General features: G+C 32.5%; 2 long non-coding RNA genes across 6 annotated transcripts; both read left to right on the forward strand.

The window, feature by feature from the left end:
* The first annotated feature begins 13824 nt into the window (after window positions 1-13824).
* On the forward strand, window positions 13825-18645 carry LOC103495977 (uncharacterized). 5 transcript variants are annotated; one of them, XR_007815388.1, is made up of 9 exons: window positions 13826-14230; window positions 15532-15578; window positions 16236-16304; window positions 16583-16672; window positions 16783-16840; window positions 17041-17220; window positions 17353-17427; window positions 18016-18319; window positions 18407-18645. It is a non-coding gene; the product is annotated as an uncharacterized LOC103495977 (long non-coding RNA). The 5 variants fall into 5 exon arrangements; XR_007815389.1 differs by lacking the exon at window positions 16236-16304 and having other exon boundaries at window positions 13825-14230; window positions 15532-15689; XR_007815387.1 differs by having other exon boundaries at window positions 13825-14230; window positions 16236-16672.
* Window positions 18646-19880: 1235 nt separating this feature from the next.
* On the forward strand, window positions 19881-22142 carry LOC127143886 (uncharacterized). The gene is made up of 3 exons (XR_007815453.1): window positions 19881-20085; window positions 20207-20277; window positions 21682-22142. It is a non-coding gene; the product is annotated as an uncharacterized LOC127143886 (long non-coding RNA).
* Window positions 22143-22384: the final 242 nt, after the last annotated feature.

Raw genomic sequence — 22384 nt, forward strand, 5'->3', positions numbered from 1 at the left:
TAAAATTCTAATTTGTTAAAATTCTAATACATCAACTATATAAATTTGAAAACATCCCTACTCTACTAGGGGTGTAGAGAGGGTTCGGTTGAGATACATTTTCAACCCAACCATATTTTTTGGTTGGTTAGGTTGACAACCCGAATAACTCAAATTAATTTTCCAATCCATTCCGTAAAATATGAGTTGTGTTATCGAGTTGTGTTTTTTTTTTCATTCCTAATGTTTGTAAAGTTTAATGAAGATGCTATTATACAATCAGATTTTCGCGCCATAGAATAATCTCCATCTTTACCCTACAACCTCCTGCACGATCGTTTAACTTTCTATACGATCGTTCAACTTGATCTTACACGATCGTTCAACTTTCTATACTACCATCTTACATGATCGTTTACCTTTTTACGTGATCATTTAGTTTTCTCTATACAATTGTTTACCATCTCACGCGATCGTTTAGCTTTCTTACTATACAATCATTTATCCTCTTAGGCGATTTTTTAGCTTTCTATACGATCGTTTAGCTTTCTACCTTTAGACGATCGGCTAACTTTCTATACAATCGTTTAACTTCATACACGACCGTTTAACAAAATACTCCTTTATAACTTAATAAAAATAGAATGAGAATTAATAATATATATACCAGTCTTTTAAAAAATATAATAAATCGACAAAATATTTACATCATACAGAACAATTTCGAAAACGAAAAAAGTCTACAGGCGCACAATGGAAAATAAAAAAAATGTCTCGTCAACCACATCGTCAACAATGCATGTAATATATCTGGTACACGATTGCTCATATTTGACTATTATCTGGTACATGATCGTTTATATTTGATCATTTAAATTTCGATAGGCAAATCTAAACAATTTATTTTTTAAATTGTCTGTACATGATCGTTTAATTTAATTACACGATCATTTACATTTAGTTACATGATCGTTTAAATTTAATCCTAAATCTAAACGATTTATTATTTAAATTATAATTCTCTGTACACGATCATTTAATTTGGTTACGAGATCGTTTAGGTTTATCTTTTTTGTACACGATTGTTTAGATTTGGCTACCTCAATCTAAATGATTATTTTTAGGAATTTTTTGTACCCGATCGTTTAGATTTAGCTATTTTTTGTACATGACCGTTTAGATTTGGCTATCTAAATCTAAACGACATTTTTTTCCAACTTTTTATATTTGGTACACGATCTTGAACAATCAAATAAAAGTTTGAAAAAAATAGATATTTTATATTTGATACACAATTTTAAACTAGAAAAAAGAAAAAGAAACGATGGAACAGATGAAGATGTGAAGAGAAAAAAAGGAGGAAAAGAAGAAAGACAATGGAATAGACGAAGAGGAGAAAAAAGATGGAAGGACAAATCTGGAATATTTAAAAAATGGCTAACTTCATGGGCTTTGTTATACGGGCCTTAAATATTTTACCGGTTTGTTATATTTATGAAAATTTTCCATATATATATATATATATATATATATATATATTATTAATTCAGGTTGGGTTGGGTTGAACCAAAAATTTCAACCCCAACCCGAGATCCAACCCAACCGAAAAAAATTAAAATTTTCAATCCAACCCAATCCATATAATATGGGTTGGGTAGTCGAACTGTCAGATTATTCGGGTTCGGACTTACACCCCTACTATGTACACTATAATTAAACTATATTCTTTTCAATAGTTTGCGATGACATTTTTGCAGCAAAAGTTATAGCTCCTCTGCTATTATAAATCCTACACAAAAAACAACCTCATGTGCTAATACCATAAACACATAAAAAAAAATGTTCAGACTAGTTTGGTGTAATTCTTTAAGATTCTTTTCTTTATTTGTTTAATTTTTTTTTAGTTTTTAGTTTTTAGTTTTTTTTTGTAATTTACTATTCTAATGTTTATATTAAATTGGTCATTTGACCATTCAAGTCAAAGTCAAACTTTGACTTTTCAAGTGAAAAGTCAACATTTAACTTTTTAACGTTTTGGCCTCCTTGACTAATTCTGACCTCTCGAGGTTGAATCATATTCATTTTCTTGAAATATCAAATCATATTTGATTATATCACCCGATCAAAGTTTGACTTTTAAAAGTCAAAAGTCAACATTTTGACTTTTTTAAACTTTGACTATTTCCATCATTTTCGAGGTTCCAAGTATGAATTTGTATACATATTTTTGATATTTAAATGATATTTAAACATAAATATTTATCTCTAATCTAGTAGCCGATGACTATATTGCATATACTTGTCGATTTCTCTCTCCTCACCTAATTCAAACAATTAGAATCATTCTGTCATATTGTTCTAAGTTTACTCCTTACGAGCTAGCAGAGAAACCTAATTGACCTATAGATCATGGGCTCCAACATTTGTTAACTAACGTGTCATTCCACTAAAGTCTCGTAGTTGGACTCCCCTTACTATAGATATATTTGTGTCTATCTGATATAACCATGATAAATAAGTTAATCCTTTATAGGTTGTTTGTAAGCTCGGCTACTCAAAATATTGTTTTACCCCTGAGGTTACATCTTGCTTGTTATGTCCCACTAATCCATTATTGAACAATTTGTTACATTTAAAGTCAAACTTATAAATCGAATCACTCTCATGCCAATGAGAGGGTTGGACCCCTTGTTCAAGACTTAGATTCAGTCATTAAGGAAACAACCTATCTACTAATTCTAAAGCGAGTAGGAGTAAATTCCGTCTTGTACCCTATGTCCCCAACTATCACTACAAGAAATTGGGACTTTTTCGAAGCACAAAGAGGCATCGGGGGAAAGAACGTCGGGACAGAGGTCTTTCTCCTACGTCGTTTTGTCCACGTCGGAAAAAGGAAAATACAATATTAATTGTTCACCTTTTCTGACGTCACTTGCACGACATCGAAAAACAAGTTGCCAATCCCGACGTGTAGATGTAATGCATCGGCAAAGGTAAACAAGTTGCCAATCACGACGTGGCTTGTATGGCGTCGGGAATGGATGTCCACTTTCTCGATGCCATTAGTAATGCATCGATAATAGGAGGCGTTATTCCTAATGCACTACTAAAGGCGTCGAGAATTGTTAACAATTAAAAATTTCATATCGTTTTTTACAACGTGCCATGCATGGCGTCGGAAATGGATATGGTTATTTTCGATGCATTAGTGATGCATCGGTAATGTGTGTGGTTATTCCTGACACATTACTAATGGTGTTGGGAATAGTGGAGTTCTTCCAAAGATTTCGTGGTACGTCGAGAGTTTTCCTATAAAAAAGAACTTTTAGTTCTATAAATCACAGAACCAAAACGAATAGAGGAGAGAAACGAAAGGCGAAGGAAGAGAAGAGGAAGAGAACTGTTGTCGTTATCGTCGTCGCTCGTCGTCATTCTCCTACCGCCGTTAGTCACCGTTTGCTGCCGCTCTTCCTTATTTCAGTAAGTATTTTAGTTTTAATTTTTTTTAGTTTATGGTTAGTTTAGTTCAGTTTTTTGTGTTTCAAAATTAGTTTTTAGGATTTTGATTATGAATTAGTTTTAGGATATTGTTCTTTAATAGATTTTGATTTTGAAGTTGAAAATTTGAATAGTGTGGCTTGAAAATTTGAAGGGGGTGGGGGATGGGGGGTTTAATTGAAAATTTGAAGTTGGGGAGTTGCGTTGAATTGAAAATTTGAGAGGGAGGGGTGTTTAATTAAAAAATTGAAGGGGGTGGGTTGCAAAATTGGGGGAGAGGGGTTTAATTGAAATTTTGAAAGGAGTAGGGGGCTTGAATTGAAAATTTGAGGGGGTTAGAGTTGAAAATTTGAGGGGGGTCGTATTAAAAACTTAAGAGGGGTGAGGATTGTTATGGTTTTTAAATTTCTATAATTTGTGGTTGAGATTTGTTTTGTCTACCCTGTAGTTATTGTAACATTTAGTTCAATCTTAGTTGTTTATTTCTTAGTAGTTTTAAAGTCATTTGTTGTTGATTTATTATGGCTATGCTATAGTGATGGTAGCCTATTAAGTGCCAACTTCGTTTTGAATTTGTTAGTATTTCTAAGGGTTTGAAGCTGTGGTAGGGAGCTTGTAAAGTATATATAATGGAAGAGGTAGGTGGGTTGTAAAGATTAAAGTTGTTTGTGGTTAGCTTGTGGTAGCTATCCTACAGTTATGATAGCCTCTGTAGTTTAAACTTAGCTTTGTTGAAAAGCTTGGGAGATTAGGCATAACTTATCCAGGGGAGTAAGTTTAGGGTTTGAGAGGAGGAATATACGACTAATCAAATCTATTTATGTTTTAGGGGCTTTAAAAATGGACAGGGGTTGGATGAAACTTAAGAGTAAGTATTCCATTGAGTATAGAGACGAAGTGTTCCAATTTTTAGAGATTGCCAAGTTTCATGTCGATGATTACAGATGAATAAGGTGTCCATGCAAGAGATGTATGAACTCAAATTGGAACTCATTAGTGGGTTTGGAACAACATCTACTTACTATTAGAATATCCCCCTACTAAACAAATGAGTGTATCATGGAGAGTTAGTTAACTTGCATAGAGGTATAGAAAACTTTGATGAAGGAACTAGTAGTAGCCACTTTCATGAACAAGATGAAATGTTTGGTATGCTGAATGATTTACAAGCTTCGATTGAATAGGAAGAGGAAACGAAGGAAGGTCGTTTGAAAAATGAAATTTCATGCAATATTGGGATAGATATAGAATAAGAGACGACAAACATATTTCAGGACTTATTGAATGAAGCACATAATAAGCAGTACCCCAGTTTTTCAGAATTTTCTTCCATGATTTTATTGGTTAAGTTGATGCATGCCAAGGTTCTCAATGGTTGGAATAACAAGTCCTTCGACATGTTGTTAGAACTATTAAGAGTAATGTTTCCAATGTGAAGTACTAGTATCCCTAGTTCATTTTATGAAGCTAAATTAAAACTGCATGACTTGGACTTGCGCTATGATACTATTCACACGTGTAGGTACTGAAAGGAGTTTGGCGATCTGCAACATTGTCCTACATGTGGTGAGTCTCAGTACAAGGTTAATCCTAACAGAGGAAAAAAAATTATGCATAAGGTATTACGCCACTTTTCGTTGATACCTTGATTACAACGTTTGTTTGTTTTGCAAGAAGGGTCCACTGATATGAGATGACATAGGGATAAACGTATTGAAACAGATGATGTGTTGAGACATCTAGCTAATGCAAAGAGATGGAAGCACTTTGATTGTGAATTCTTGATTTTGTTTCTGATCCACAAAAAGTTCGTTTGAGGTTAACTTCCAATGGTTTAATCCACCTGGTCATATGAGTACATCGTACAGTATGTGGCCTGTTCTGTTAATTCTTTATAATTTGTCACATTGAAAATGCATGAAAGAGTCAAATTTCTTCATGTCATTGCTCATACTCGGGCCTAGATCTCTTGGTAGAAAAATCGATGTTTACCTCAAACCATTGATTGAGAAACTGAAAGAGTTATGGAATTTTGGTGTGTGTACATTTGATTTTTTTACCGGTTAGTTTTTCCAGCTACATGTAGTCTTGTTGTGGACAGTTAATAACTTGCTAATGTATGGTGACCTATTCAGATGGAGTATAAAGGGGTATCGACATGTCCATATACATAGGAGATAGATCGTCATTTGGGATACGAGGTAAAAATATCTTTCATGGGACATCAACGCTACTTTTTAAAGAACCACATGTGGCGTAGAAGTAGGCTACACGGTGGAAAGGTAGGACACAGTCCTCCAATAGTGGTAATGAATAAACATGAAATATTAGATCAACTAGATCTGTTAGAGTTTCTAGTTATGAGTAAACATCATTCATTAAAAGATAAGAAAAAGAAAGAGAGCTCTTAATTGGACGAAGAGAAGTATTTTATTCGAACTTCCTTACTTGTCGAGACAACTGTTACGTCACAAACTTGATGTAATACAAGATGTTTGTGACAACTTGGTTGGTACCTTGTTGAATATTGAAGGAAAAACTAAGGATAATACGAATGCTCGGTTGGACTTACATGATTTGAAGGTAAAAAAGGATTTACACTTGATAGAAGTCAATAATAGATTGGTCAAGCCACATTTGAGTTACACGTTGACTAGCAGCGAGCGAGTTGAGTTTTGCAAGTTCCTGAAATCAGTTAAGTTTCTCGATGGATCTGTTTTTAATATTTCACGATGTGTGAATGAAAGAGACAAAAAAATATCAAGTCTCAAAATACTTAACTGTAATATTTTGCTACGTCGACTTCTATCTATTGGTATTCGAGTATTCTTACGATAAATATGTACACCATTATTACCGAACTAAGTGATTTGGATAGATTACAAGAAGATATCATAATTATACTTTACCAGTTGGAAAGAATATTTTCACCTATCTTCTTCAGCATTATGGTACACCTTATCGTTCACTTACCATATGAAACCAAGGTTGATGATCCGATTTCTTATAATTGGATGTATCTCATTGAAAGAAGTCTACGCACTTTGAAACAATATGTTCGGAACAAAGTACGTCCTATGGCTCTATTGTAGAAGCATATGTGATGAATGAATTAGACACTTTTTATTCGCGTTACCTAAGTGGTATTAAGACTCGATTCACTAAATATGAGCGAAATGAAGATAGCATTCTAGATGACAAGATGATTGGTGATTTCAAAATCTTCAAGCAAAAAGTACGACCATTAGGTGCGTCAAGTCTCCAAACTCTATCACAGGAAGAGAAACGTCTCTTAATATTATAGTATCGCAAGTAAGCATTTTTTACCTTCGACTGTTTATGTAGTTGTTGAGTATTTGTTATACATTGTTATTACACAAACTCATAATCATCGCCATCAGGAAACATTTGAGGTTAATACATTGGCAAGCTCAAAACACTATTGAATTGTACAAAAGACATCAATGAAAATTTCCTGAATGGTTATGAAATCAAGTATATAGCGTGTGCACATTTGATAACTGACATATACACGCTAACTTATTTGAACGTGAATGTATATAATCATTGTCATATGAATTTCAGGTTATAGAATTGCGTGAGAAAAAAAATCTATCTCACGATTTCTTCTCACTTGCCATGGGACCATCACTTGATTTTCGATGTTATAATGGATGCATTATTGGTGAGGTGACATTTCACACAGTAGAATGTGATTCCTGATGCACTACACAAAATAGTGGAGTCCTATATTTTCAATCTGAGTAGGTATCTATTTGCTTAATTAATGTTTATTTCTCTATGTCCGCAGGTACTATTTCATCATTTTCGAGTAGTTTTGAGGAAACATATGCAATATTCCTCGAGTTCGATGAGGAGTTAAACACTGGAGGAGGGTCTTCCTTAGTGGACGATAATTTGGGTCTCTCAGTACTTTAACTCATAATTATGTTAACTTGTTTCTCATATGATTTGTTGTTTTATTCAACAGAAACCACTCAATCTTCTCCGACTCCTAGAAGACGTTAGCAGTCTCAATTCTTGAAGTTGGAGAGGTACGTCCACACCAATGGTAGGATTCCTATGCCCATAGCCCTTGGAGCGAAGAAGCCCATATCTCTACATGTTGTTCAGTTTAACAAGGCCATTAGCGTGTGTGTGAGCATACATTTCCAGTCCACTGTCTTAAGTTGACTGATGTTGGGAGAGAATACATTGAGGTCGTTAAGGGCGATCTACAGGTACGTGCAATACACAATTCAGTTTTCATTTGAAACATACTTAAGTAACCAGACTAATGTGTGGTGTTTTGTAATGTGTAGCACCATTTTGTGCTTGATTTCAATGATTAAGCAATGAATAGATTTGTTGAGCATTATGCTCACTTCTTTCAAGGAGTTAAGAGGTGATTGTCATAGACATTTCAAAAAGCACAGCATCCCTTAACAGACACGTGCCAATCGACCACACATAATGGTGGGATGTATGGAAGATTGACACTTCCTCTCCTATCATTACATGAGCCGTACATTTCAGATGAGACCTATATATTATAATGGTTATTTCATTCAAATTTTTCTATGTATAAAAAATAAACAATTGTTTCAATGTAGGAGCAATCACGGACAAACAAGGCTACTATACAAAAGTAGCTTTACATTCATAGTAGTGGGTTTAGGTTATTTCTACAACGACATCACGATCTTACTGAGCAAGCAAAAATACATTCGAGATGGCACGTTCGTTTTGCAGGCCGGTAAGGATGCGAATGTAAGTTCAAACAATACTTTTGTCTTTTTATGCACTTTTATTTGTGTCTTAATAACTTAATTATGAAATTTATTGCAGAATCAAATGCTGGAACTCCAATCTCAGTCTACTTCAGAGGGTTCTCAACCACTCTCTAGAGACAAGATATGTGAGATCGTTTTTGGTAGACGACTGCGCTACTCAAAAGGTTTTGGTTGGGGATCCAAGCCCAAGTTCCGTAAGACGACTAATGCTAGAAGTTCTTCGACCATATTTTCACAAGCTAGAGAGACCTTCTTTATCATGATCCGACCCACACCAGCAATGAGTCGAGCTTGATGAAGCTAAAGCATAATTAAAGAAAAAAGAAAGACATTGGAGCTGCTAACTTTACAAATGGAATAAATGCAGAAGATTATAAAAGAAACGAGTTAGTCACAGAGGGGACCATGATTTCTTGCGGTACATATATATCTTTCGATTATTAAGTTTTTTACATTGCATTATTTAGTGATACACATATCTAATAAACTTACTTTTCTGTGTCATTGTAGGTCTAGAGTTGGTGTAATATGGCGTACGCAGCTGTTAGGAGACGTACATAGTTTTTTGATTTCCATTTACTTTATTTTTCAAATATTTACTATATTATGCACTTTTTCGAACATTCGTAAACATAGTAACATTTTCTAAATTTGATATTTTATATAATTATTCAGTAATTTATAGCTTATTTTCTATAATTTAATTCAATTTAAATCAAATTAGAGTTGAAAAAGAATAATATGATTGAATAAAAAACAATTAAAAAATATATATTTTAAAAATATTTCCTGACGCAACATATGCATCGACAATTGGAAGCCTTTCCTGATGCACTTAGACTAGTGTTAAGATAATAGTTTCTAACGTTGCGTCGGGACGACGCCTAGGAACGTGGTTTTTTGACGTTGTATTAACGTCGACAATAGTGACATTAGGAGACGTTCACTCCCGATGCTCTGCTGGTAACGCGTTGAGAATGGGTCTTCTGACACATTTCTCTAAACACTCTTTATGACATCGCTTTCTACGTTAGAAACTGATTTCCTGACGTATTTCAAGCCAACTCCGATGCTTTAATGCATCTGGAATACCCCGACTTGTTGTAGTGTATCCACTTAGTCTTACCTTTAAAATGGGGGGGGGGGGGGGAGGGGTTATTAGGCTAGCATTGATTAACTGTCCTCACCTATGCAGATCTAAGGATAATCTCGTGTGAACTAGAGTTCATAGTTAGCTAAGGATTAAGATTAAGTTACCTAGGTGATTAAAATTGAAATAGTTAGTTTTAAACAGTAAACGATGTTATCACGTAAAAATGACTATTTCATGATTCAGTCATATGTAAACACTTTACATATGATGCCCCCAATTTTGTGTCTCTACATGGACGATTCAAGATCACATCGTCTGTACTATAACAGGTATGCATGATAACCTAAAATTATTTAGTTTATAAGAGGTGCATCGACTTTGGTTCAAAAAATGCAACAAACACAATGTTTTATACATAAGAAATCACGTTCAATAGGCCGCCTAGCAACAGTGGAAGATAGTGATAATGGAATGTCGAGGGAGAAGGAAGGAGATCACATTATGGATACCTTGGGCATTGATGGATCTCAAGATTCTCGGGGTCAAGAGGAAGTGAATGACAATTTGGGGGAACAAATTGATAAACAACCTTCGAATACATGTAAAGGCCTTACAAAAATGAAAACTATTGCCATTGATGAACACAATAAAATGGATATAACATATAATGAGTACGAACAATCAATTGGAAGAACTTATGTAGGACTGGCTTCATTTTTAGGTCCACTCCTATGAGGGGTAGTACGTGTGACCTTACAAGACTTGAGAAATTATCTATTCGTTTGAAAGAAATTTTGTGGACATCAATCCAAGTACGTCTGAGATATTAATTGTTTTGATTAATAATAGTATCTTTTTTTTTAATCGTGTGTCTTGTGGTATAAAATTCTAAAAATTCTAAATATTATTATGGTTGAGATATAATATAAAAGAAGCTTGGAAAAAAAATTATCTTTTTTCAAACGATGGGTAGACTGTGGAGCGTAGAAAAATCATGGATTGTATTAAAAATTCAAAATACTTCTAGTCATGACAAGCTTGTTGAATTGAAGCCAACCAACATACAATCTATGACTGATTGGATGAACTTTGTGAAAGAAAAGAAAAGTGCAAGATTTAAGGTAATTCAAGAAAAGTGCAAGATTTAAGGTAATTCACTATTACATTAAATTTATAAGATTATAGCTCATTATCCAGTGATTCATTTATTTGTTCATACACTTTTATTCTCTGATTAGGCAACAAGTGAAAAATTTAGATCCATGAAGAAGAGGCAACTTCCATATACATGTAGTCGTAAGGGTTATGCACGATTGAATGAAGAAATGATATTGGCTATTGTAATATAATGTTATATTTCATTACTTTAATTTGTTACTAAACAAATATGCATGTTTTTATTGTTAAGAAAAAGGAGTAGTTCTAGCTCAACTTTAGTGACAAGAGTTAAACAATGGACAAAGGAACAAATTGTTATTTTTCCTTCTTAATGTCTCCAAATGTGTTTTAGACTCTTAATGTATAGTTATGAAATTGTGAATGTTGGTTTGAAAGAGCTTAGCTATATGATAAAGATTGTTTGGCGGAGAGAGGGCCCAACAGGGGGAGATAGATGTCACTTTAAAGATGTAGAAGTTGTGCATCAATTTTATTATTTGAAATTGTTTCCTTCTCAATGTATCCAGGACTCTTGGTGTAGTCATAAAATTGTGAATGTTTTGGTCTTTTAGTTTTTTTTTTTTATCTTGCTATCTTGATCATTTTTGTTTTTCAAACTGATGGAATGCTAGGAGCATATTGAAAAAGTTGATAATGAAAAGTCAAACACTTTCTCAAGTAATTTGAACAATGATGCAATAAGCAAAGTGCTTGGCTATGAAACCCACATCCTGATTTAGGGGTTTCTTTTAAATTATTTTTCTAAGACAACAAAATTAAGCTTGAGTAAGTGTTATGAGATAATGCAAGGAAAGGGGTGGAAGGCGAAGAAATCTGACATCACGTTGTGAAAAAAGCCAACATGGTACAACAAAGTGATACAAGAAGGGAAGGCGGCAACAAGCACTTAACCATTTATAAAGTGATGAGCTAGGTGAGGAGGAGCTTGATTAGTCAGCTAAACATGAGTTAAGTTTATTTAAGCATAGTTTAACAAGGATACTAGACTAATATGTTTAATGCACTAAGTAGGAGTTGTGGAGCTTAAGAGAAGTGTAATGCTAACTAACCTGACTTGAGGGGAGTATAAATAGGTTTGAAGATGGATTAATTCAAGTGTTTAGATAAGAGAAAGCTTTTATCAAAGGAAGAGGTGAAGCTTCATTATAGGACCAGGCAATAAGAGGGAAGACGAGTTAGACGATAAGAAGGAGAGAAACAGAGAAAGGAAAGATTAATTGTGTGAGTGATCCTTCAAAGAAAAGCAGACTTTCAAAAAATATTTTTATCATCAAAGTCATGTTGTTAAATATGCTTATGTTGTAATCTCATGTATACATATAAGATAAACATGACCAATTTGAAGTGTCCCCATGTTTATGATGTTGTATTGTTATGATGCTTATATGTATACAAAACCATTAGCCTTATTCCTAATTGAAAGTTAGCTATTATGTGCACATAAGAGTAGAGGTTGCCATGCGTTGGTAGAAGGATGAGTTGAACACATTGAGTGGTCCGTATTCAAGTCAGTTGTCGAAGCAAGTGGTATTGAATGGAGGTCCACAAGAATGCTAATGGTGAAGTTATATAATCATCACAGTAGTCCTTGCGTTGAGGAAATTTAATATCCAGGCATTAGGAGTAAGTAGAGATTAATGTGAATATTATGTTGTTTCCCACATAGTGGGGCGTTAAGACGTTTATGAAAATAATAAAGCTTTTATTGTATGCAATTATATTCCCTGAAACGTGTCTAAATCCTTGTCACTTCCTAAGCCATTAGCTTAAGTTTTAAGTTTCCCTTCCTCAGGTTAAGTGAAGAAGGGCCATCAAGAAAGGCAAGAAGAGATCATTGCATACTAGTAGTGAGCTTAAATGTTGTAATCCTTTAAGTTGTAAGTTGTACATCTGTATTGTAATAAGATTTTTAATAAAAGGATTACTAATTGTTATATGACCTATTGTCATACTGCTTAGTAGAACGTCTGGAGCTCTGGCGTTTAAGTTAAGTTTAAAGTTAAGTTTAAAGAAGTACCATAATGTTTTGGCATTTTTATTTGCCAAAGTCTTGTTCCAGGTAGAGACATGACATTGGGTTCTGAACATGGTCATATTAGAGGACTTGGATTTGGGGTGTCGAAACCAAAGTTGTCTACATTATCTCAAAGAGAGAGTTATACATAACTTGAAGAAAACTGTACGAAAATGGAGGGGGAGATGACTTAAATGGGATCTTTGATATCTCACATATTCAAAAGTTCAAGTATGTATTAGTAGATTCAATGTAGGTTCAAGTTAATTTTTTCACATTTGATATGTTTACTTTTTTTTTTAATTATTGTTATGTTGCGAAAATACATGTGAGCAACTCTCCAATGCTACAAATGAACCATTGAATAACGACGTTGCTATCGACCAAGTGGATCTTCGCCTTTGGTAAAGTAGTGTTCACTATTTGTTTCTTATATTAGTATTTATTACTTAGCTTTGTAGACTATTGAATTACTTTGATCAACAAACCTTTTACAAAGTTTCTCATTCTTGCCTTTTTTATTGCCTTGTTGGTAAAGCGGACTAACGATAATAATGCTCTACCGCAAGTGCAAGTTGCTTGATTGGTGTGGTACAGGAAACATAGTTGCTGAAGGGTGGATGGTCTACAAATGACCTAAAAGTTCTTGTTCATTATGTTTCCGTTGGTCCTCAAGCAGTAAGAGTTTGGATACACTTTCCAATAAGACATGATGCCTTTTGGTGGAGGCCAAATTCATAAATGACATACGTTGAAAATGCAATCGGCAGTACAATTGCGTGGCAATTAGACAAAAAAATGAGTACGTATATCTAGCTATCGATTATTTTATTTCTTTATTTCTTTATTTCAATAAATTGAACTTTGTTCCCATTGTAGGTTGATGTCGGGTTATATATGTATGCAATAACTTGTCAGAAAACACAACCAAGCTAGAGTTATTTTGGATTTCTTATATCGACATATTTTGTAATTTATAAACTGTATATTTTGTTTCATATCTCTAAGTTTTTTTACTGCTCATTGCAATTACTAGAAGAAATATGGCCTTTAATGTTGGTTGTAAAAAATGGAAACGGATCTTTAATGTCGCTTTTTAAAATGCAGATGTTTAATGTCGGTTTTAAACCGACATCAAAGATGAAGGATTAATGTTGGTTTTAAACCGACATTAAAGATCTATTTTTTTCAAACCGACATTATAGATATATTAAACATAATAATTTTAAGTTTTTTGGAGTTTCATATATAAAAGATATATTTAGGGTTTCAAACCCCAAATCACCATCTCTCCTGCCGCTTTCCATTTCTCTTGCCTTTTCCATTTCCCTTTCCCTTCCCATTTCCTTCATCTGTCGCTTTCCATTTCTCTTGCCTTTTCCATTTCCCTTTCCCTTCCCCTTTCCTTCATCTGCCGCTTTCCATTTCTCTTGCCTTTTCCATTTCCCTTTCCTTTCCTCTTTCCTTCATCTTCTTCAGCCGAAGGAAGACCCAGCGTCGACACTTCTCCTTGCCATCGAACATCCGTTCGCCGGTCGTCGTGTCTCCCAACTGCGCTCAATCGCCCCCTCGACCCTTCATTTGTCCAGAGCTAGCAGCATTGTGATGCTTTCTACTTACATTGCTTTCTTGGTCTTTCAACTCTGGATTCATCGACAACTATTTGAAGTTAAGGTACGATGACTGCTCCTTTGAATATTTAATTTTATGTTTAATAGATCTAATGCATGTTTATTTCAGCTACGTTTGTTATAAAGTTTTGTTCGATGATTACATGATTTTTTAGAATTTAAATTCGCAATGGAATTGATTTTTTTTAAGTTATAAATCAACTAGAATAATCGATGATATAGTGAGTGATGTTGATAGGAAACAAACTTTAGTATTTGCCAACAACTATGGTTGTGAATCAAGCACTAGAATGGAAATTTGTTTCTAGGTATAACCAACCTAAGGTGTGTGGATCATTTTGATTGTTTGACAACAAATCAACCACACCGTGACAAAATTTTGATATAAAAAGGATTAAAATATCATCTTTGATATTTTATTTTATCAATAAATTATAAAAATAATCTCTATTTTTACTGTTAATCTTCTTTTTTTAAAAAAAATAACTAATCTATCTTTAATATTCTACAAAATTTGAAAATATATTCAATTTTTTAAATGTAAATTATAATTATTATATAAGTTCACGACATAAAAATTAAGTTCAAACAAAGTAAAAGTTTAATTAGAAGCAACGTTTTTTAATATTTAAAAATATAGAGATGAAAGTAGAATAAATTCAATTTGAAGTACTATAAAAATAGAATTTTAACGAAATATATAATAATTTGTAGTTTGTTTTGTTAAGATGAAATGAGTTTAACTTTAACTGAATTAACACATCTTATTTTAAGAATGGAAGGTTCTTGATTTCCATTATTCTATAATTGTTGTACTAGATAAATTGAGTGAAAATTTTGAGAAAGAAAGAAAAGTATTATTGGAAAATGAATTAGGAAGGTGAAGACGATGACGTTCCAGGAGAAGAGGAAGTGATCGGATTCTGTGTTGTCCTTGAGGAGAATGTTCCTTATGTCCTTCCCAAGGTTTTGTGTTCAATGTAGGAAAAAAATAACCTAATGTGTTTAATATTAACAGACAATTTAAAGGGATAAATGGAATAGAATATCAGGATAGTGATTTGTTTGGTAAGTTAATGTTTTCCTTCCTGGCATATTGATTAAGATGGTAGCTGATGTCTTTTAATTTTACTATCAATTTAAGGGATATAAATGCACGGAATTGAATAACCTAACGTGTTTAGACACCAAGTTTGGATTATACAATTTTTTTTAACTATCTTCTATTTTCCTTTGTGTGGCTACTAATTGTATAGAGATTTGTTGCGTAAAATGGCAGTTTAGTGTATATTTTCCTTTGTGATTTAGTATATATGTAAGGAAATTAAAATTTCACTTCTGCAGGTTATAGCTTGCAAAAATAAAGGGTGATGGTGGATCCATTGCAGCAGGTGAACAAGTTTTATTTTGGATCTATAATTAAGTGGAGCTTCCATTGATCTTGCTAATAGAAACTTTTTCACTCAACAGTAATAAAGTGAAATTTTTGCTATCTTGTTCAAGTTAAGTTTGTTTGCTATTTTATTGGATTGCAATTGGTTGGATGAATCTATTTTGATGTAGGGATAGTTACAAATAAAGTAATCAACTCAATGCAAAAGAATTTGCAATTATAACAAAATTTAGATCTAGCTAGCCCTTCTTAGAAGCTATTAGTATTAGACCATATTCGTAATAAGAGTTCTGTACTGTTCTTTGATTGAGTTCTATAATGTTCGTTGATTGAGTTCTATAATGTTCGCAAGTCCACTAGTTCTTCGATCTAGCAACATTCATTCAGCGGTAATTTTTTGTTTTGCTCGAGTGATTTTACCTATATGTTTTGGGATTGTAGTAGATTGGAAGTTGTGTTCTAATAGGTAGGTGTAGGTATTATATGTTAGATTTCCGATTTGGGATGTAAATTACATATGTAGAAATATGATCTATCACATTATTTTTTAGTATTTTTCCCAAAACTTACGATTAGGAATTTGGAAGAATTGAACCTTAAGACAGAATGATATTAATTTCTATGATTAGCAAGGATTATAGTGGTTTGATTTCAGCTTTGGTTGATGGGGACAAGGGAAGAGGGCACACCTTCTAAAACTCTGAAACCTCCCTCTTCATCCTAGGTGATATAATTAACCTTCCTTCCTTTTGCCTATTTTCATTCCCAAGTTCTTGATAAATTGATATTTGTTTACTTGTTACACATAAGAAATAGCTCCAACACCTTCATATCCTGATTGATCAAGCTCAGTGCAGGTCTATCTATATGGTTTTTTGATTTCATACTAATTGTTGTTGAATTCATAAAAACCTAGAATAGTATAATTCAAACATTTAGAATAGTAACAAAGATGTCGATGAATACTACTGGCTTAAAGTTTAGCCTCTTCTGTAACTGTAGGCTTATTATAGTTCTGGTGCAACTCCACCTCCATTCTTTGCATCTACTATTGCTTCTCCAACTCCCCACCCTTACATCTCGGGACGTCAGGTAATTATAATAATCTATTGTCCCTATGAAATTTTATGGAGTTTGATATTTTCCAAAGAGGAAAAGATAATAATGTTCCTATTTTCTTAATTTTATGTTACATTTTTCAGCATCTTTTGATGTTACCTTATGGGACTCCAATACCTTATCCAACTATATATCATTGTGGTAATCACCCTTTTATATTATAGGCTAGAAGATTTTATTTATATTCAAATCAATGAATCTTTTTTTCTCCATGGTTTCATCTTAATATCATTTTCTCTTTACCTGACCATTCCTTTTTAAATACTCACAAAATCATTAGACCAAAATAGAAGGATTAAGTTAGTCCTTGATATAATTGTTCTTTTTTTTTTCTTTTGTAGACTCTAATCAATGTTGAATATGAAGGGAAATCCCTTGATGGAAAAGAAAGGGCCTAAAAAAATTCAAGGGCATGTTAGGAAATACTGCTTCAGCTGGCGGTAGGGAGAGTGGAAAGGTGGCTTCAAGTTCTGGAAATGATGGTGCTTCTCAAAGGTGTTTTAACTTGAGACTTGGTGCAGGTTGTATTTTATTTTTAAATTAACTTCAAGTTATGCTACTTTTTGTTTTTTAAATTTTCAAATTTCTTTTTTGATATTTTTGTACATTCGTAAAGAGTATATTACAAAAAGTTGATCGAACAACTCTTGCAGGGTCTATTAATGAGCCTGATTCTTCGAGTAGGGAACCTAATTCTAAAGCTTAAGCTCATAACGACCTAGTTTAAGGTAAAAGGATTGGACATGATACATAACATAATTGAGACTTGAGATTATTCATATTATCTTTGCATTTAGTTTTAACTTTTAAGAATATTTTCTTTTGGGAGAGTATGTCTTCTCTTTACATTTACTTTTAGGATTGATGCATTTATTTCACAACAATGAGCAGTGGTTTATTAATTGATGATGATGTTAGATATTGATTCTTCTCGTTATTTAGCACACTTTGTCTGTATTATTTTTCTTCCCTTAATTTTGTTTAATTTAGTTCCAAACCTAATGATTTTGAAGGCGATTTTAGTGAGGGAATGAAAAGTGAAGTTTTACCACTTACAGTTTCATTGTTGCACTATTATGATAAAGTATATATATATTGATATTTCTCACACAACTTATCATTCTTGGCTATGTTTTCTCCCCCTTTCTCATTCCCAGTTGTTGATAACCTTGACTTTTTCCTTTTCATTTTCATGTTTTGTAGCTATTTACTTGAGGCATACTGGAAATATTTTTCATGTAACAACCAACAGGATGCCATATTTATTCACAAAGTTCATTTTTTGTTTATAGTTTGTTGCCATATTTTTCTGTCAGGTTATGGCAAGGAGGAAATACCGCTGGCCCTGGTGTGGTGTTTTTTCTTTTAAAGATTTTTTTAAAAAAATCTTTGTGATATGTGGTTTGCTTGCTTTGAACAACCTTTTTTTTTCTTAAATAAGTTGGTTTCTGTTTTTTACATTTTTGTTTTGTTTGTGATATGGGCACTTAGTTACGTAGGTTTCGGTTGCGAGGACTTGCAATTGTGTATTTGTATATTTTTTTGCTTCAGTAGAGGCAGCTTGACATTAAGTTTAAGGAATCTGCTGATGACCAGAGACAGTGATGAACAGAGATAGAGGTAATAATATTCTCTAAAGTTAATATATTGTACGATATTACCAAATTCTCTAAAGTACGTTTAGCTTTGTTTTGGTATTGTTTGTAGAATGATTGAAGTTATATCGGGTTGAAAGCTGAGCGATTGTGTAGATAGTCAGGCGATCGTTGAAGGTTGAAGATTGAAGATTTAGAAGACGTTTAGAATTTTTCTTATTTACGTCTTGTATTAGGATCTTTTTTCATGTACTGTTGTAGAATATATAAACATAATATTAAGTTTTCAGTTTGTGTATACAAATGTAAAAGATAAATATTATAGTTTCTAAAATATATTAATTTTATTGATTTTTTGGAGCGAGAAAACAATATTTATCTATATGGATTCAATGTTGATTTATAAAAAATGGACAATAATACAACAATTAAATAAATATAAATTTCTAAAAATGGACAAAAATAAGTCTTTAATGTCGGTTTTAAACTGACATTATTGACCTCTTTAATGTCGATTTTAAAACGACATCATAGTCCAATCGACATTAAAGGGCTTCAATAACACTATCAAAGATGTCGGTTCAAACCCTAATGTCAGTTTTAAACCGACCTTAAAGGACTCAATAACACTATCAAAGATGTCGGTTGAAAACTGACATCAAAGGTCAGTTAAAGGCCTTTAATGTCGTTTTTGAACCGACATTAAAGTCCAACCGACATTAAAGGCCTTTAATAACGCTCACAAATATGTCGGTTGCCAAGTGACATTAAAGCCTTTTAATGCCAGTTTTAAACCGACATTAAAAGTCAAATTTCTTCTAGTGAATATCTCTTTTTTGTTCGTCATATGAATCTTGCATGAATGCTTACTTAGATATTCATTTTGATGATTTTTACTTTTTGAAGATTATATAATTATTGTTGACTTCTAATGTCAAGCAATGATTGAAACACAACAATTTCATTGTGAATATACACAAGAAGCTATATAATATGAAGAAAATTAGTTTTCATTAAACCTATAAAAAAGTTATAAACGCTGGGGAAAAAGTTTTGACAATGAAAATCATTATAGCTTTCATTAAATACAAAATTATAGCCACAAAAAATGCTAAAGTAGACAAATTATAGCCACATATTTTTGCTAGAAAGGAAATTTTATAGCTTTTTCAAAAAATGCTACTATAAATTTTACAACTCCCATATGTTAATATTCAAAGCATGTATTTATAGCATTTACAAAACGTTATGATATCATTTCATAGCATTTAACCGGTGCTCTAAACCGAAAGAATTTATAGCATCCAGAAACAAATGCTAAGAAAAGCCAAGGCTTTAATATAGGTCAGAAAAACGCCATAAAAAGTGTGGTACTTTTAATAGCAGGGTTGTCAGGAATTTACCAAAAACGTTATAATAGGCTTTTGATAGCATTTTTACATATCTGTGGTAGACATTTTTTTTCTGTAGTGGCGGTTAGACCTGGTGGGGGTTATTTGAAAATTTTATCAAACTAAAACATCTAAGGATTAAAGAGACATATAAACAAACAAAAAAAGCTTGTACAGGATAAGTCAAAGATGCTTAATTACAACGAGTTTTCCAGCTCTGGACTTCCATGTAAGACATTTATACAAAACTCTAATGGTTTGGAATGAAAGATTGGATGAAACATGAGATGGTTGATGGTTTTCTTCCTCCACTAATAGAGTAAATTTTCATTATTTTAACTAATTGATGAGATCCCTTGAAAAAATCTTTTGTAAGAATGAGCTACTGTCAATGGCTTAGGTAAGTTTCAATTTATCACAAAGTTCAAGTAATTTGTCTGTTATAATTTCTTTTTGTAATATATATGAATAGTTGTCTGCTTTCTTAGCTTGTTTCTTTTCTTTTAAACTGTGTGTGATAGATCACTTTCCCATCAGTCATCACAACTGTTGTAAGTCTATCGAGATTTGTAACCTCCTCGATGGAAAGAAGGTGCCCTTTTCTCAATGCTTCTATAATATTGTTTATCTTTCATTTTCATTATTGTCATTTTTTGGGTGTCGTGACCTTGTTGCTTAATCTATGTTCTTGTTAGAAATATATATGGTAAGTTAGCTTGATCAATTTATTTTGAATGACCATACACTTAAGGTTCAACTAATTCCTCTATCTCTTTAGCTACACCATTGTAAATATTTTATTTTTCCAAACCTCACTATCTCTTCCATAACAAATACCTTGCTTCGGTTCTTGTATCAGTTATGAGTTACCTTCATTAGTCATACTTGTAAATTAAATTTTACGTAGAAAACAGTGGCTTTGAATCTCATCACCAATGCTATTTGAAATTGAAATTTCAGTTTACTATTAAAGGGATAAAATAAATTTGGCTAAGCATTCTTTTCAAACCAAAATACAATACATTGGCTTTAAATACTGAGAAATTAAATAACTACGGTAAAATAATTTAGTCTAAGCATTCTTTCCAATTAAATCTAACGAAAATTGTAAAGGTAGCCTTTTACACATATGATATAGCAGCAAATATAACACATATTTTTAAAATTTTACAAATATGACAAAATTCTTACATTTTAAAACACTCTCCATCTTAAATTTGGTATTATTCCCAAACTACCCTTCAATAATTTTTTTCTTCTCTCATTTTTAATACCCTAATTCTCCCTTATTTATTCTCCCACTTGTTAAGACCCTAATCATCCTTTCTTAAATGGGAAAATCGATTTGTTCTTCCTCTTGATTTTAGGATATATTAATGGTGCATTAATTGCAATATAAAATATAATAGTTGTGTTGATCAGAATAATTTAACTTCGTTTGTGATTTTTCTCTACTTTCTTCGATGTGTATTTTGTGTTGAATTTAATTAATGATTTTGTTTTGGTTCTACTTTGTATCAGTTTTGTATATTAGTGTTGTGATGTACTCATATTATATGTATTTAGTTGGTTGATATATACTTACTATGTGATTTTCATTGTTTTTTTTTAATTTTATATAGTTCATTATAGTATTATTAAGTATATGAATGATATAACTCGGTGTATCATTATCAAGTACATCAACAATATATTATTAAAGTATATCAGCATGTTAGTAAAGTGAATCATTATCAAGTATATCAATCAAATCTACAAGTGTATATCAATATATAGTGTATCAAGTGTGTATAAGTAGGACTTCAAGCATATCAAGTATATTTAATGAATCAAGTGTATCAGTGAAGAATACTAAGTCTATCTGTAGTACATCAGGCGTATCAAACATATGATCACATACATCAAGTTTATCAAATTTGTTCAGTGTACCAATAAAGCATAACAAGTTTATTAGAAGTGTATCAAACTTATCGGTGAAGCATTTAAATGTGTCAAGGCTATAGGGTATCAAGTGTATTAAGAAGAATCAAGTGTAACAAGGAGTATTAGGTGTTTCAAGTGTATCAAAGGATATCGAGTAGCGTATCAATGAGTATCATAGTGCATCAAGTGTATCCAAAGTCCAAAGGTTTTCGAGAAGGATCAAATGTTTATCAAGCGTACCAAGGGGTATCAAGTGTTTCAAGGAGTATTAGGTGTTTTAAGTGTATCAAAGGGTATCGAGTAACGTATCAATGAGTATCATAGTGCATCAAGTGTATCCAAAGTCCAAAGGTTATCAAGAAGTATCAAATGTTTATCAAGCGTACCAAGGAGTATCAAGTGTTTCAAGGGATATTAGGTATTATATCAGGTATGTATTAGGTCTATCAGGTGTGAATCAAGTGTATCAGGTGTATCAAATGTATATCAGTAACAAGGGCATTTGTGACATTTTACATTTTGTATATGTAGGCTAGACTTTGCTTTATTGTTGTTTTTGCAAATAATAAATTTGTGTGCTATTGACTTAATTATTATAACTTTTTCTTTTATCTTTTTTGCAAGTGCCCCTAAGTATAATTTGAAAAATCATACACAAAAGAAAAATGTAGTATCGTTCATGTCGTTGTCTTTAAATTCTACAAATCAACAATTGGTAGTCCAAATCTTCGTAACATCACCACTTAGAACCTCTCCTATTCTTTGAGATTCTTGGC

This window comes from Cucumis melo, chromosome 11, assembly GCF_025177605.1.
Source record: "Cucumis melo cultivar AY chromosome 11, USDA_Cmelo_AY_1.0, whole genome shotgun sequence".
NCBI lineage: Eukaryota > Viridiplantae > Streptophyta > Magnoliopsida > Cucurbitales > Cucurbitaceae > Cucumis > Cucumis melo.